Here is a 15,341-nt window from a genome sequence, read left to right as displayed (position 1 = left end):
CCAGGGTGATGTTAAATCAGTAAATACATAAATAAATCATACATAATAGTGCTGAAGATTCAATCTAAAAAATTGAAGGAAAAAAGGGTAAGGAGGAGAAAACAGGACCACCATTTTTTAAAGTGGCAGTTGTTATCATGACTACCTAGGTAAACATGGATTGAAACTAATCATGGATTACCTAGGATGAAAACAATTCAGATAATTTGCTGAGGGAGGACCAAAGACAGAGATGATGAAGTAGCCCTTTTCTTTCTCTCTACTCTGAGGTCAGCTGGAATAGCCTAGTCAGATAGTAAATGTAAATGTATGATTTTTTTACCATCTGCAGTGCAGAATTAAGGCTTCCATGTTGGCAAGAGGCACAAGTTACTGATTATACTCCTGAATGATTATAACAAAGAATTTTTGTGGCACTACTATTATGACATAAGCTTTTATAAACTCTAGTCTGCTTCAACACATGCATAAAGAAGTATTTTAAGAAATACCCTGTCTCAGGGTAACATGACATACATTTGATGAAATGGGAACTGAAGCCAACAGAAGTTTATGTCATTTAAAATGTTAGCTTTTAAGACATTACTAACTGTTATTATTGTTGATGTTGCTATTTTTGTTGTTCCAAACATGTCTACCTTTGTAAAAACCGAATTATTGTAAATACTGGCTACAGTGTTTATAGTATTCTAAAATGCAACTTATTTCTTACATCATTTCTACATTTCTAATAGAAAGAGCAACCTGTTTAAATGCCTTTAAATGAACTATTTTAAATTTGACCCCAGATACAGCCCACAACCTTGAACAGCCCACCCCTGAAGAGAGCCCCTATAAGATTTTTCCATTTTCTGATTCACAAAGTCTGCAGGACTTCTGATCAGAAGTGTGCATTTGCAAAAGTCAATAAACACTTCATTTTTTACCCGTGTCTTGAAGGCAAATCCAGCATCAGCTAGAGATCTGTTTTCGATATTTCACATCATGACAGGTGGCATGATCTGCATTGAACTGAATCTTGCTCTAGTTGCTGATTTGTGTTCTTGTTTTTGAAAGCGTGCCTCTGCTCTAGGAATGTGAACTTTTCTAGCCATAAATCTAAGGAAGAAATATTTCCATTTTTCCTTCCCATTTAGGCATATTTAATAATTAAATCCTCTTTTCATTCCTACTATATTTGCAAGTGAGATCAACCATCAGGCAAAAAGCAATCCCACAGGGGCTGATTAAAGCAGAAAGCACATTTCAGCCCAGGGAATACTTTCTTGAGAATGCAATTTCAGGCATGTGTTCTTTGAGGACCTAAACCTTGTCAGGTTGGCCCAATTTCCCGTGGCAGAAGAAACAGCCCCTGGTGGGCAGAGGGAAGACATTTCAAGAGATGCTGGATGCTTAACTCCTCAGGAGATTATTTGCAATAGCTCTGGGCCATCACTCTTCCTAAACTGGTGTCCCAGATATTTTGGGATTGCAACTCCTCCAACTTTTAGCTCCAGAGTTAAAATAAGTACAGTCCCCTAGTGCCCATGGTAATCTGTTAATTGCTTTTAATAGTTAGGATCCTTAATCTCACAACCAGAAGACTCCATGATTTTTAGAGGCCTTTAGGTATAGTTCCCAGGAGAACCACTTACAAACTTGCGATTTCCTCATGTTTGGGTAATTTAAACATTCTCCCTGTTCTCCTGGTCTTTCCACGGATTTTTCTCCTGGTATCAGCATACATACTCTCCTAGTGTAGTGATGATTCCAAGAGAGTAGCTCAGAGGCATCTGCAGGATCTAGGGCTTTTGTCAAAGTGACTAAAACAGAATCACCCAACACTGATGAAGCTCTTCCCTTTTTGTAAGTTCATTTAACAGCAGGACACATGGACGAAAGGATGGAGCTTATGTCATGTTAATGAGAGGCTGCTTTTGTCATTTGCCTCCCCTTAAGCCCCCTGTGAATACCTCTGGAATAGCCCCACATGGTCAGGTCATCATGGCTGGGCAAGAGCTGCTCACAAATAAGTGATTCGGACATGCCTAAGATAATGTCCCAAAAAGAGCATTTTCTTGCCAGTTTCCACGTTTCTAAAAATTGCATTAAGGCAGCCTTCCACCAATTATATGAGGTGCAATCTTTCTGAATATATGAGCATACAGTATAACTCACCATTATTTTTCTAAAAAATAAGGATTTTGTTTTGACCGTATATTTAGGTACCATCTCAGATTTATTTGGGTAAAATTTCTGCCTATGTGACAGAGTGAGTTCCTTTATTTTGGTCAGTGGCCAGCATAAAACAATAACAAGACAAAAACAAAAACAGTAAGGCAATAGGACAAACAATGAAAGAACTAAGACGAAATGGAGAATACCAGATCCACGTGAGCTTATATTTGGATATAGTATAAGATAGATATAGTATAATAAAACAGATTATTCTTTAGGCTAAAATTCAGAGCTAAAACTAATATTTTGAGTCTGTCAAAAGAGGGACAATTATTTGGCTAAAATCAAGTGTAATACCTAGTCTTGTCAATTCAATTTTTGCATATAATATCCTTTGTATGGGAAAAATTACATTCTAGGGAGTGACTCACACTAAGCTATTCTACATGCATGTTACATTAATGATGTGTAATTTTTAATATAAATTAGTGATACTATCTTCTATCCTTTTTACACTTTTTTACATTGTTACTCTTTTTCCCTATTCCCACAAATAGGGAGCCAAGCTCTCCACTTTTTATTGATGTTAATCATTGTGTAATGTTTATCATCTTTTTCCAATAAAAGAGGTATAGCTAAGTTTCAAAACAAAATATAGGCCAAAGAACAGAATGCAGGAAATCCAGTACAAAGGATTCCCAATCATATGACTCTGCTTAAAGACCTCCTTTAATGAAGAGCTCATCACTGTTTTCATCAGCCTTCCAGGTGTATTCACTTACAACTCCATAATTCTGGAAGATATAGGCCAACACATTTGGAAGGCACTAGGCTTTATATTTGATCCCACAATATAAACATATTTTTCCTAATTATCAGCTGAAATCTACCTTTCTGTAATATGGATCTAAGTTAACCCTCTGCAGCAGCGAAGCCAAGGGCTTCATGATCATTTATGTGATAGCTGAAATTCTACCCAACTTTCTTAATGCAAAGATTCAATTTCAAAATACTATAATGCATTTTAGATGTATTCTAAGATTCTACCCTCCTTCCCCCCAAAATGTGACACAAGTAAGAGGCAACTGTTCAAAGATGTGGTTGACTCCTTTTTACTGGATATCTTTAAACAGAGCCAGATAGTCACCTATCAGTGAAGCTTTAATTTGGATTCCTAACTGAGCAGCAAGTTGGATTCAGTGACCTAAGTGTCTCCTTGCAACTCTTGGATTCTACGATAGCAGATATTGTTAAAAATCATGAGAAAATCTATACCCACACTTAATGGTCTGCTAGAAGCTTTGGTCATGATTGCCTGAGTCTTGACAAAACTTGCACTACATAACCTGGGAGCCATTGCTCTCTTAATTTAGCCACTAATTATGTGAAGTCATGGGATATCACAGATAGTATTTCAGGTGACTATCAGGCAATTGAACAAAAGGTACTTTAATGTTTCCCTCCCCAACCAAAGGGTAGACTAAATAGATAAAGAGTAGACTAAATAGATAAAAAGATGCTGCTGTTCAGACATTTCTTAGGCCTCCTCAAGAAACCATCACTGAATCTCACCATACTGGACAATTTTCATTCAGTCTCCCACTTCCCCTTTTTAGGGAAGGTGGTTGAGAAGGTGGTAGTGTTGCAGTTCTAGAGGACCCTGGAGAAACAGATTATCTGGACTCTTTTCAGTCAGGTTTCAGGCCCGGATACGGGATGGAAACAGCATTGGTCGCACTCATGGATGATCTCTGGTGGGAGCGGGATGGGGGTAGTGCATCCATCCTTGCTCTTCTTGACCTCTCAGTGGCTTTCAATACCATCGACCATGGTATCCTTTTGGGTAGACTTGGGGAGTTGGGAGTGGGTGGCAAGGTTTTGCGCTGGTTCTCTTCCTTCCTCCAAGGTCGATCCCAATCAGTCTTGATTGGGGGTGAGAGGTCCACCTCACAGCCCCTCCTTTGTGGGATGCCCCAGGGTTTGGTACTCTCTCCGCTCCTTTTTAACATCTACATGAAACCACTGGGTGAGATCATCTGTCACCATGGGATGAGGTATCATCAATATGCTGATGATACCCAGTTATACAGCTCCATCCCAGGTGAGGTGAGTGATACCGTGACCACCCTTTCGCGGTGCCTGGAGGCTGTGGGGGTCTGGATGGGATATAACAGGCTTCAGCTGAACTCTGGTAAGACGGAGTGGCTATGGATTGGAGGCCTCTCTGTATCCAAGGATTTACCATCTTTCGTTCTGGATGGGGTTGCACTGCCCCAGATGGACCTGGCAGGTAATCTGGGGGTCCTCCTGGACTCATGACTCCTGCTCGAGGAGCAGGTGGCAGTTGTGGCCAGGAGAGCCTTTACCCACCTTTGTGTGGTACACCAGTACGCCCCTCCCTGGATCAGGAGGCTCTCCAGTCAGTCACGCCCTGGTCAACTCTCAGCTAGACTATTGCAATGCACTCTACATGAGGCTACCTTTGAAAAGTAACCGGAAGCTACAGCTGGTCCAAAATGCAGGTGCGCAGATAATTTTGAGTGCCCCAAGAACGGTGCATATAACACCTCTACTACGCAAGCTGCATTGGGTCCCACTCTGCTTCCGGGTCCAATTCAAAGTGTTAGTTATCACCTTTAAAGCTCTACATGGCATGGGTCCAGATTACCTGAGGGACCATCTTACCCCTGTCACATCAGCCCATCCCACCTGGTCAGGCAGAGAGGGCATGTTGCAGATCCTGTCAGTGAGAGAATGTCAACTGGTGGGGCCCAGGAAGAGAGCCTTCTCTGCCGTTGCTCCCGCCCTTTGGAACATTCTCCCCCCAGAGTTGCAGCAGGCCCCTACCCTACTGGCCTTCTGGAAAGAATTAAAGGCCTGGCTCCGCCAGCTTGCGTGGGGTGATAACAACCTTACCCAATCCTGGGGGTGGCTAGTGCCTTGATGACGCTCCCTGAGTGATTGCCAATTATTTTGGATCTTTTTATTTTCTATTTATTATTGTAATTTTGTAATTTTAATTGATTTTAATTGTTTTGTAAACTGCCCAGAGTTGTTCAGTGAGATGGGCGGTGAGAAATTCAATAAAAACAAACAAACAAACAAACAAATATTATATATTTTACTCATTTTCTATATGGAATTGCTTTTTTAAAAAATTATAAAAGCTTGTTGGTGAACTATTTAAAAGGAAAAAAATGAATAAAATGGACTCTTTGTCTATATTACAGGTTTATATATTTATTTAAATATCATTTTACCTGCCTAGCTAATGAAATTGTTTGTGTTTAGAATGAACCTATAGCAACAGACATCATCGGGGGCAGGATCAGCAGGATATATAATACCAGGAATGGTGCTAGGACAAAGTTTCCTTTCTCTTCCACACAGTGAATGTGCAGTTGGAGGGAAATTCTGGAACGCGCTTGTAGTAAAACCATCATCCTAATGTTTCTGTTACACAGGCCAAGACAATAGGATTGCTAACTAAAAGGCTAGCTATTGTTTATCAACATTTCCTGTCCTCTGCCAGTAGCCCGAAATGCAAGGGGGATAAGATTGAATTTATTCCCTCTCAGTTGTTTCTTGGCAGTACTTCTTAGGAAGGTGGAGAACTTTTGCACTTAGTTCTTTTATTGGATCCATCAAATATGTACAGGTGTCACCCCAAGACCCACTAAAAGCCTCTGAATGCCACTCACAATTCAACACCTAAATTCACTACAGTCTACCTCCAGTTCCAATCCTGATTCTATTCTAGGCTCTATCTCTAGACCTTGCCAAGATATCGAATAGTTGACAATCGTACACATTGACCTAATGTATCATTCCCATATGCACTGATAATAACTACATGTCATTCCCAATGGAATTGGTCTTCCATTGGTAATGACAATTCAGCACCAGGCTTTGAGGTATTTTGGTGAGTGTGAGGTGCTTCCATTAAAGGATTCTGAGCTAGTTTCACAGCAGCTCTGGACTGTTCCACTATGTCAGCAGTGAGGGAGAACTGATCTTTCTGGCTCAGCTGTGAGCTAGACAAAAATTATGCAGAGTTAGGATTTTGGAGTTTTTTTCTCCAAAGCTATAGTTCCATCACTGCTCCTGGCTTTGAGCTTCAGGTCTTCTACGTAAACTGCCAGCCTGATGGCTTTGCAACTCCTCCTCAGTGATCCTGGGAAAACAAACATGGCAAAATATATAGCTTACAACTAAAATGTTTGCAGTGGAATGTCTGAGTTTTTTATTCAGAATACATAGGCTATATGGTATATTTCTATGCTCTGGCTTCAAAAGCAAACATTCTAAATCTGTTGTTCTTTCTCAAGTCTTTCTGCCAGCAAGAACACAAGAAGAATCAAAGTTAAGTATGTTTTACAAATCCAAATAATATTTGCAAAAGGAATACTAAACGCTTTGGCATTACTTCCTAATGTGAGATGTAACTCTTTGAATGACTACGTGGGTCTAAACATTAAAAATGTGGTATTAAATTATTGTTATCTATTAATACTTAGAGGTCAGGTAAAACGTCTATTGGTTCAGTAAGAGACAGAAGCTGAATAATTCCAGAAACGATATCTATGGTATTTTCCTTATTTTGTTATTGGACAATTGTTAGTTAATGTGGATGATGATTCTTTAAAAATATTAACTCAATTGGTATAGCTATAAAGTTAAGGAAGAAGGATATCCCCAATTTCTGTAGTATTTCCTTTACCATAAGGTAGATGTAATTTTTGAAATTCCATGGCAGTTTTAGAGCTATTTAATGCTTAATTTAAATGCCATCATTATTCCCTCCAACAACAAATTCAGGTGACTGACTGCTTAGCAGTTTGGATTAAAATGGGGGCCACTCAAGAAAAAGATTTAATCCTTCTATATACTTGTAAGACACCATAGCTGCATAGAAAACAAGAGATATATGACTTTGGAGCTGGGACTAGTATGGTTGGCCTGCTCCTCATTTAATTACAAAAAGATCCTTCAAACATTCTTTGTGATATCGCCTTTTATTTCAGTAACCTTAGTGATAATAATTAGGAATGTAGGAGCTAGCCAAGAACCCAGGCAAGGCAACAGTTATGGAAAGGAAAAATTCTGATGAGAGGGTTCTGCCTCCAGTGGCTTTTCATGGTCACTCTCAGTCTAGAAGTCTGTAGGAATCCTGCTCCCTCTACTTTTTCTCTAAGGAGAAGAAGAAATGAGCAGGGCTGAACCCTTACAATCCCCTACAGCCTACAGTTCAGCCATTTAATGCTCTCTTAAATGTAGGGTTCCTGTCCCAGATGGCCCTGAACACTAATCAGGAACATCCCTCATGGGGATGAGAATACACTGCTTCTTCTGTTGCAGATGCCACTTGGAGTTTCTTACCACACACAAAAAAACTATCTCTGTTGTAGTTTGGGGTATTGTAAATTCCTTTGTTGGGTTACCTTTCCCAACATGGTGCTGTTGAACTAGGAACTCTAGAACTGCAGAATGGAGAAGGCAGCTTGATATTGTAGAGACTGTAGATAGTGGAGAAACAGTGTAGTACAGTGATTAAGGTGTTTGACTAGGATTGAGGAACCCCAGGTTCAAGTCCAGCCTCAGTAAACTCCAGTGACTTCAGTGACTTCAAGCCAATCATTTCTCAGGTGAACCTACCTCAAAGGGTTCTTGTTGTGGAGAAAAATTGGAAGGTGGAATGCTACATATACTGCTTTGGGTTCCCGGATAAAAGGCAGAATGTGAATCTAACAAACAAATAAATATCACAGGTTAGCTATTTAATAAACTTTTTGTGCAAATATAGTTATAATAAGTTAGTTAACTAAGAGATTTTCAAGGGCAAAGCACGAAAACGGAGACGTTAGAAGTGATGGGCAAATGGATGTAAAAGTAAAAAGAGAGAGAAAGTCAGAGAAGAAAGATGATGTTACCTAAATGAATAGTTAATTAAAATGATTATGCCTTTTTTCCCTATTCAGTGCATTTGCTCTTTCTCCGCTTAGTGTGGCCTTATGAGAGATTATCTTAAAAGGGACACATTCCTTTTCTTGAAAGCAAATTTTGTAAATCGTCATGTTTTAATGCATGTTACTGCAATTAGCATTTCACTAATGAACTCCTCAAATTTAATTAGCATAATTGGTGCCAATTTTGACAAGATAAATTAATCCAGCTGTGAAGAAAGCTCTAGAAAATGTACACGTATCCTAATATTCACCCATTGGCTCTTGCCAATATAGACTTAACATCAGTCACTACGTGAGGTGCCTTGCATTCAACACAGAATTCTTCCAGTTTGGAGACATACATTCTGCACAGACGGCCTTAGCTGATGAGCTACTGTGGATCAGGAGCTCAAGATGGCATGTGTAGTACTCAGTCTCCCATATGTCTCCACAAAAACATGATGAAGTAGGTTGGGCCGAAAGAAAATGTTTGGCTCAGAGTGTGGCTGGGTATGGCCTAGAAGCTGGGTTTTACTGATTGATTGATTTACTCAATTTATATAGCTGCCCATCTCAGTTTTATGTGACTCTAGGAGGATTACAATAAAACAAATAAACACACAAAATACATAATAGAAAACAGAAATAAAAACACATAGCAGCATGGCGTGATCTAACCTATCATCCATACAACCAGGAGACCAGGTCTAACCCATGCCCAGGATTTTCCTGGTGCTCCTCCAACATATTCACCACTACACCACCATATTACATTATTATCGCATTACTCATTTATTCAGGCTTAGCATGAGAGATTGTCCGTGCATATGGTCGGTCAGACCTTTTAGTTCAGCCATTTAGTGCAAGTCATCGTCAGGTTTATAACCAATAGTAAGACATTAGTTGATGCAAAACCAATCCAGAGTGATTGTGTAAACAGTGTGCACAATATTAGCAACCTCAATTGCTAATTGCTGGATTTCAATGTATACGTCCCTATGATCATAACTGACTACTGTATGTTTAATGATTTGAGTTTTAAAAGAATGTTTGTGTGTGTGTACACAAACACTCACACACCCAAGGTGTACCAAAAGTCAGGCCCCATGGACTATTTATTATATAAATTACATTAAACGTTTGAATGGGTTGCCCTTTTCTTCTTAACATTTCCTTACTCGTTTGACACATGACTTTTGAACATTCCTATGTACAGTAACATTTTCTCTGGAAAAAATAATTAATCATATTGCACCTGGCCTATGGGCCCTGATTTTTGGTACACCCTGTATGTATGTGTATGTATGTATGTATGTGTGTATATATATATATATATATATATGTGTGTGTGTGTGTGTGATGCCACCTAGGGGTCATCCAGATTTTGCAGCCCCAAATGTAGTAGCCCAGTTTAATAGAATCTGATGTTTTACTATAGGCATCAACTTTTCTTGAAAATGAAATGGATAATGTTTTGTTGATTTTATGATTTGTAAAAGCTTTTATAATCTCTGCTGGAGATTTACAGCCTACTGGGACCTTGTCACCAATCTGGGGAAGGAATTCAGTAAAACTTAGCTTTTAGAGCAGTGTTTTTCAAACTTGGCAACTTTCAGGTGTGTGGACTTCAACTCCCAGAATTCCCCAGCCAGCACTGGCTGGGGAATTCTGGGAGTTGAAGTCCACACATCTGAAAGTTGTCAAGTTTGAAAAATACTGTTTTTAGAGTCTAGTATTTAGGATGGTAGCAAGTTCTTCAGCTAGGGAATAGTTTCAGCCAGACTTCCAGTATCAGTGGTAACAAGTAATATCAAGGGAACTACAACTTTACTCTTGCTGTCTTGGCTGGCAATCCACATGTATTGAAACCAAGGTGTGAAGAGCTAGGTACAAGTTTTTGTTTTTCCTGGATCAAGATTGGACTGTATTACACTCTCATATTAAACCCATTCCTCTGGAAATTATCAGACATAAATCTGAAATGTTCTAAGCAAAAGCTACAGTGCTCAATATGCCTGTAAGCAACGCATTAATCTTAGGAAAGAGGGTTCAGTATTCAGAGCTTTATATGGATTGCTGGAACATTGCAAATTGCTGCATTTTCTTGTTGCTAATATGTAATTAAGTGCTCTGTGAAGCACTGTGGGAGACAGCTTTATGAAAAGCTAGCAGTAGCAAAAAAATCTGATTGGCTTTTAGAAATCTCCACCAGCAAGTATTTAAAGCCAAGTATTTAAGGAATAGGTGAAGATGCTCACAGTAGTCCCCATATATTTTTGGCTATGTGTGGTTAATAACTTTCCATGTCATTTTGTATTAAAGCTTCAAATCTCCATTTGCAGCAATATCCCATGTTTCAAATTAACTAACACTCCAGCACAGCTCTCATTTTTATATTGGTTTCATATCAAAACTGCTTTGTTCGAGGTTAAACAAAAACTTGGCTCGTCTCCAACCTACATTGATTAAGGGACTTCTTTCTAGACTAAATAACAGTATGGGGAGGATTTTTTATCAGGGCTGCAAGTGCAGAGGGAAAGGTTAAATCTTCCATTTGAACTGGCTGCAGTCCAGATAAAACTGGTCCACCCTTTTTTTTTTTTAATGCTTTCTATTTATTTCTGTTTATTAATTTGGGACAAAAGTCTTTCTTTTGAAGAAACCGGTACTGATGTATTGCATTATCCAGCTCCAACCAAGGATTTGCCAGATATATTGTACTATAATACACTATAATACCAGAATTTCCAGTCAAGAAGGCCAGAGTTGGAGGCCAACTTCTCTGAAAGGCATCGATTTCTGCAATAGATTTAGTTCTTGATATGGCATGGATTGTTATCTATCCAGAACATTACACTTTTTTCTTACCGTTCTCAAAATAAACATTAGTCAAATAGTTTTCCCCATTTGCATTCGGGTTCCCCTTGGGTATCATCCTTCTACTTTTTTTTATCAAAGAGGCAGAAGCAGGAGAGGGCCTCCTTCAGATAAGCCTAATCATCATCATCATCATCATCATCATCATCATCATCCTCGATAGGTGGATAAAAAATGCCAAACCCAGCCTAAACAACTGGCCAGTTGTATGAATAATAATAATAATAATAATAATAATAATAATAATAATAATAATAATAGCAGCAATACCTAAAGACTTCCTCGATATTTGGAAATTTTGAATACATCGGACCTGAACGCCCTAATTTTACAAAAAAAAAATACCCTGCTTGGAACTGCCTATATCCTCAGATGCTACCTTAATCATTCTTAGGTCATTGGTTAGGACTTGAATTATTAAGTTTTCACCAGTCTTTGACTGTGAATCTAATTGTAGATTACTACTACTACTACTAATATATTGCTGGCAAGATATTCAGTTATTTGGAGAATGAAGCAAAAGGCTATGTACTTGTTTCTGCTTTTTGAACAAGCGGAGGGGAAATTGGCCCCAGTGCATTCGTCATACTCGTAGCTGCAGCAGCAGTTTAATAAAACTGGCCTCCAGCAGCCAAAGTTTTCCATCTGCAAATACTCTCCATTCCTAGATTGGATACGGATTGTGATATGGAAGTCTTTCCACCCATATGGATCAGCAATACAGATTTCTCTGCATGAGAACAGAATCATGTGCTTCTCATGAGTTGCCAGATGTTCTTTTGCTGATCCTCAGAAGTCAAACTCAAGTCCTGTAAATGGTTCTGCTGAAATGCCAGCAACAATGCAAACAAAATGAGGGCTGTCCAGACACTGAAGTCCCCCCCCCCTTCATCTCTCATGATGTGAGTCAGACTCCATGCTGCTGCTATCTGAGCCAAGCCAACCTGTGCCTGAGGTGCTGCTAGGATGATTCCTGCTCAGAGGCCACACCTGCAGAATTGCCAGAATTTGCTGCCTGAACTGGATAAGATGCTGCTTCCCCATTATATGCGCAAAGCCTAACCCCACGGGCAGCTGCATCTTAAGTCAACACTGGCAAATGGATAACATCCTGCCTTGCACCCAAGGGCAGGGACCTAGCTTAAAGGCCACAAGGTGGATGACCTTCTCACTACCCAGCAGCTGCACCTGAAGTGGCTCCCTCATCATTTTTAATATGTTGGCTTTGTAATTGTTCCGGGTACAGTATCTCTGTGAGGATGTTTAATCAGGTTTCTCCAGATTGATTTCCAGCTTGTTTGAATGATGCAGCCTTTTGGAAATGTCTATTTAACAGTATATGTCTTTTCCACAATGGAAGTGGGCATGAATAGCCATATGCAGATTGCCCCATCAAAGTACAGTTTCTCCATAGCTTTGTGATCTCCTCTGTCTTTCTTGTACTGATACCTTTTAGATGCTGCATAAATGATGGAGGAAGATATGAATGAAGATTATACGGATAGCCATAGAGATGACCTTGGAGACACTATGTGCCGACAATTACCAAAACATGTTTTAAGCCTGGGAAATGAAGAAAACATTGGAAAGAAATTCAAACTGACTCCACCTTAACTACCTGGGGTATAAGAGGGAGGAAAGGGAAAACAGTCTCACTTTCAAGATTCGGTAAGGGTTGTCCTTGTTTAGCGACCACAACTGGGACCAGCAACTGAGTCATTAAGCAAAGTGGTCGCTAAGTGAAACTGCAACTGTGCTTATGAGCTTACTTCGGCTTTTCTATACTTTACAGGCCTGCAAAGGTCATAAATGTGAGGATTGGTCGAAAAGTTACTTCTTCATCACTGTCATAACTGCAAATGGTCACTAAACAAGGCAGTCGCTAAACGAGGACTACATGTACTATGACCTATTTCAATAAAATAGATTTCCAGCATTCTCATGGAGTCTGGTTTTTTTATTTGGTTTACCCGGAGGGCTGACAGATTATGTTCAAACTGGAGCAAGGCCCAGCAGTGCAATCATAGTTGCTACAATAAATACATACATGATTCCTGAGGACACCAGTTAGGTCTGCCTAAATTATTATTGATCATTACTCCCCACTTCCTTGCTTTAAAATTAATTGCTTAAGTATGAATGGAAAGGATATGTGCATATTCAGTACCCTAACTATACCATTTGTTTCAGGCCAACTTGTTTATCTTCAGAATTTGGTATCTTTTTTTTCAGGCTAATTTTTAACCTGGTATATATTTTGGCAGATGTTAAAATAGTTCTTCAGATGCAACTCCTCCCAGAATAGTGGTGGTAAGCTAGATGGCTATTCAACATACAGTTAGAGGAGAAAGAAGCAGAAAGCAAGATTATCACTTCAGATTATTTTAAGATCTTTTTACTCCAGAAGTAAAAGAATAATACATGCTGCTGGAGAATTAGGTGATCTGGAATAAACTGATCTGGAATATTGCAAATACTTAGAGAATATGCTAAGCTAATAACTTCAAAGAAGATTGGAATGTTTTAATTTCTCTGGTAATGCCCAGCAAAATATTATGATTGGTAATCTGTATCTCCTATGATTGTTCTTCCATTTTGCAGGAGCATTGCTCTTCTTGGATTCTCTTTTAACTATTTCAATGTATGTTACTGTTAATAAATTAACACAACATTCATTTTGCTTTTAGCAGAATGCCTTGGGAGAGTGCCAGTTAGATCAGAACAATCAGCTTAACTGGTTCTATCTCCATGATTATATTCATATATCTAAAATTTAAGTGATATGAAACTGGACTATTGGAAGTATCTTTCACACTAATATAGATGTATTATGTGTATGTGAAGGGAGAGAGTGGGAGAAAGAAATAAGAAATATTGTTGTCCCTTGTCCATTTGGCTGATCCTTCAACTACTTAGATGTTCCAAAATGACTTGAATCTATATTCTGACTCAGAAATTTACTACCATGTGTGTGTGTGTGAGAAGATTATTCAAAAAGAAATGTAAAATGGTAAAATATTTTGCTTTGCCTTTATGACCTTTGTTAAAAGATTGCTACTTTTATGTTGTTCTCTACTACTTGTTGTTCTGATGTTAGGAGATGTGCCATCCTCAAAGGAACTTCTAGATGACAAGAAATGGCACCATACCAAAAACAGTACTACAGAATTAGCTCTTTATTCTAACAGAGGGGTTTTCCGAAGATAGGGATTTTGGTCCAGTGGGCACTTTCTGTTCTAGTGGGACCCACCCTTAGCACAAACATGCCTATAGAGAATCCCCTTCTCACTATATAACAATATAGCAAGAAGCTGCTTTCTTCTGTCAACTAATGGAGCCATGCCACTCTCAGTTTGGAGGTAACACTGAATCTTTGGCTGATAGCCTTTGACAGAATTGTCTGCCATGGATTCACCCAATCCTGTTTTAAGGTTTTCCAAGTTATTTATTACTATTATTATTAGCCATCTTGTTATTATTTATTTATTTGCAATATTTGTAGATTACTCAAATCCTGAAAGTCTCTGGGTGGTTCAGAAGAAAGCAAAAACAAAGACAAAGATGTTCAAAGCTGTTTCAAAACAATTATTCACAAACCACAGTAAGATTACAAACATGCCTATGATGATGCCCAAAATTAATTCAGGCCAAAGGCATTCTGAGAAAAGGAGACAACTTTTCTCTGTCCTTTTTCTCCACAACATGCATGATTTTTACATACCCCAATCTTTTCAATTGCTCTTCGGATCTGCCTCCTTGGTTGCAGTCCTTACTGCAGGACAGAACTACAAGTGGTACCTCGGTTCACGAACTTAATTCGTTCCATGATTCTGGTCATGAACCAAATCAAATTTCCCCATAAGGTTCAATGTAAATAAGGTTAATCCGTTCTGACCCCTACGAATGTGGTTGCCAACCGATTTTGATCGCCAACTGAATCAAATTTCCCCATAAGGTTCAATGTAAATAAGGTTAATCCGTTCTGAACCATGTTTTTTTTTTAACCACAAAAATATGAAACAAAGTACAGTACAGTACAATATGAAGAGAGAATACTAACCTTGCTTGAGGTGACTTCTGGCGTGGAGGACAGTAAGTCGGGGGGGGAGGCGGTCATTGTTTGGAGGGAGAGTCCACCTCCAAAAGGACATCGGGGAGATCTCCTTCAGGGGTTTCCTCTCTTCTTTGTCTCTTAGCTGCAGGCTCAGTTTTGGCGAAAAATCTGTCTAATGTCACTTGTTTTTTCCTGCGCTGCATAACCCTCTGGAAATGAGAGATCACGTTATCGTTCATCAGATTCAACACTCTGTTCGTTACAGTTATGTTGGGGTGGTGCTTCTCAAAGAAATCCTGGCACTCATT

The 15,341-nt window shown here is 39.1% G+C and overlaps 1 pseudogene; it reads right to left on the bottom strand.

Moving 5' to 3' along the window:
* LOC148214173 (uncharacterized) overlaps positions 1–15,341 on the bottom strand; it is a 48,722-nt pseudogene that overhangs the window by 28,967 nt on the left and 4,414 nt on the right.

Source organism: Python bivittatus, unplaced genomic scaffold, assembly GCF_059951505.1.
Source record: "Python bivittatus isolate LINGU-HERP-01145 unplaced genomic scaffold, Pbiv_v1 ctg000700_np1212, whole genome shotgun sequence".
Classification (NCBI taxonomy): domain Eukaryota; kingdom Metazoa; phylum Chordata; class Lepidosauria; order Squamata; family Pythonidae; genus Python; species Python bivittatus.
This window is presented reverse-complemented; position numbering and strand designations above follow the sequence as displayed.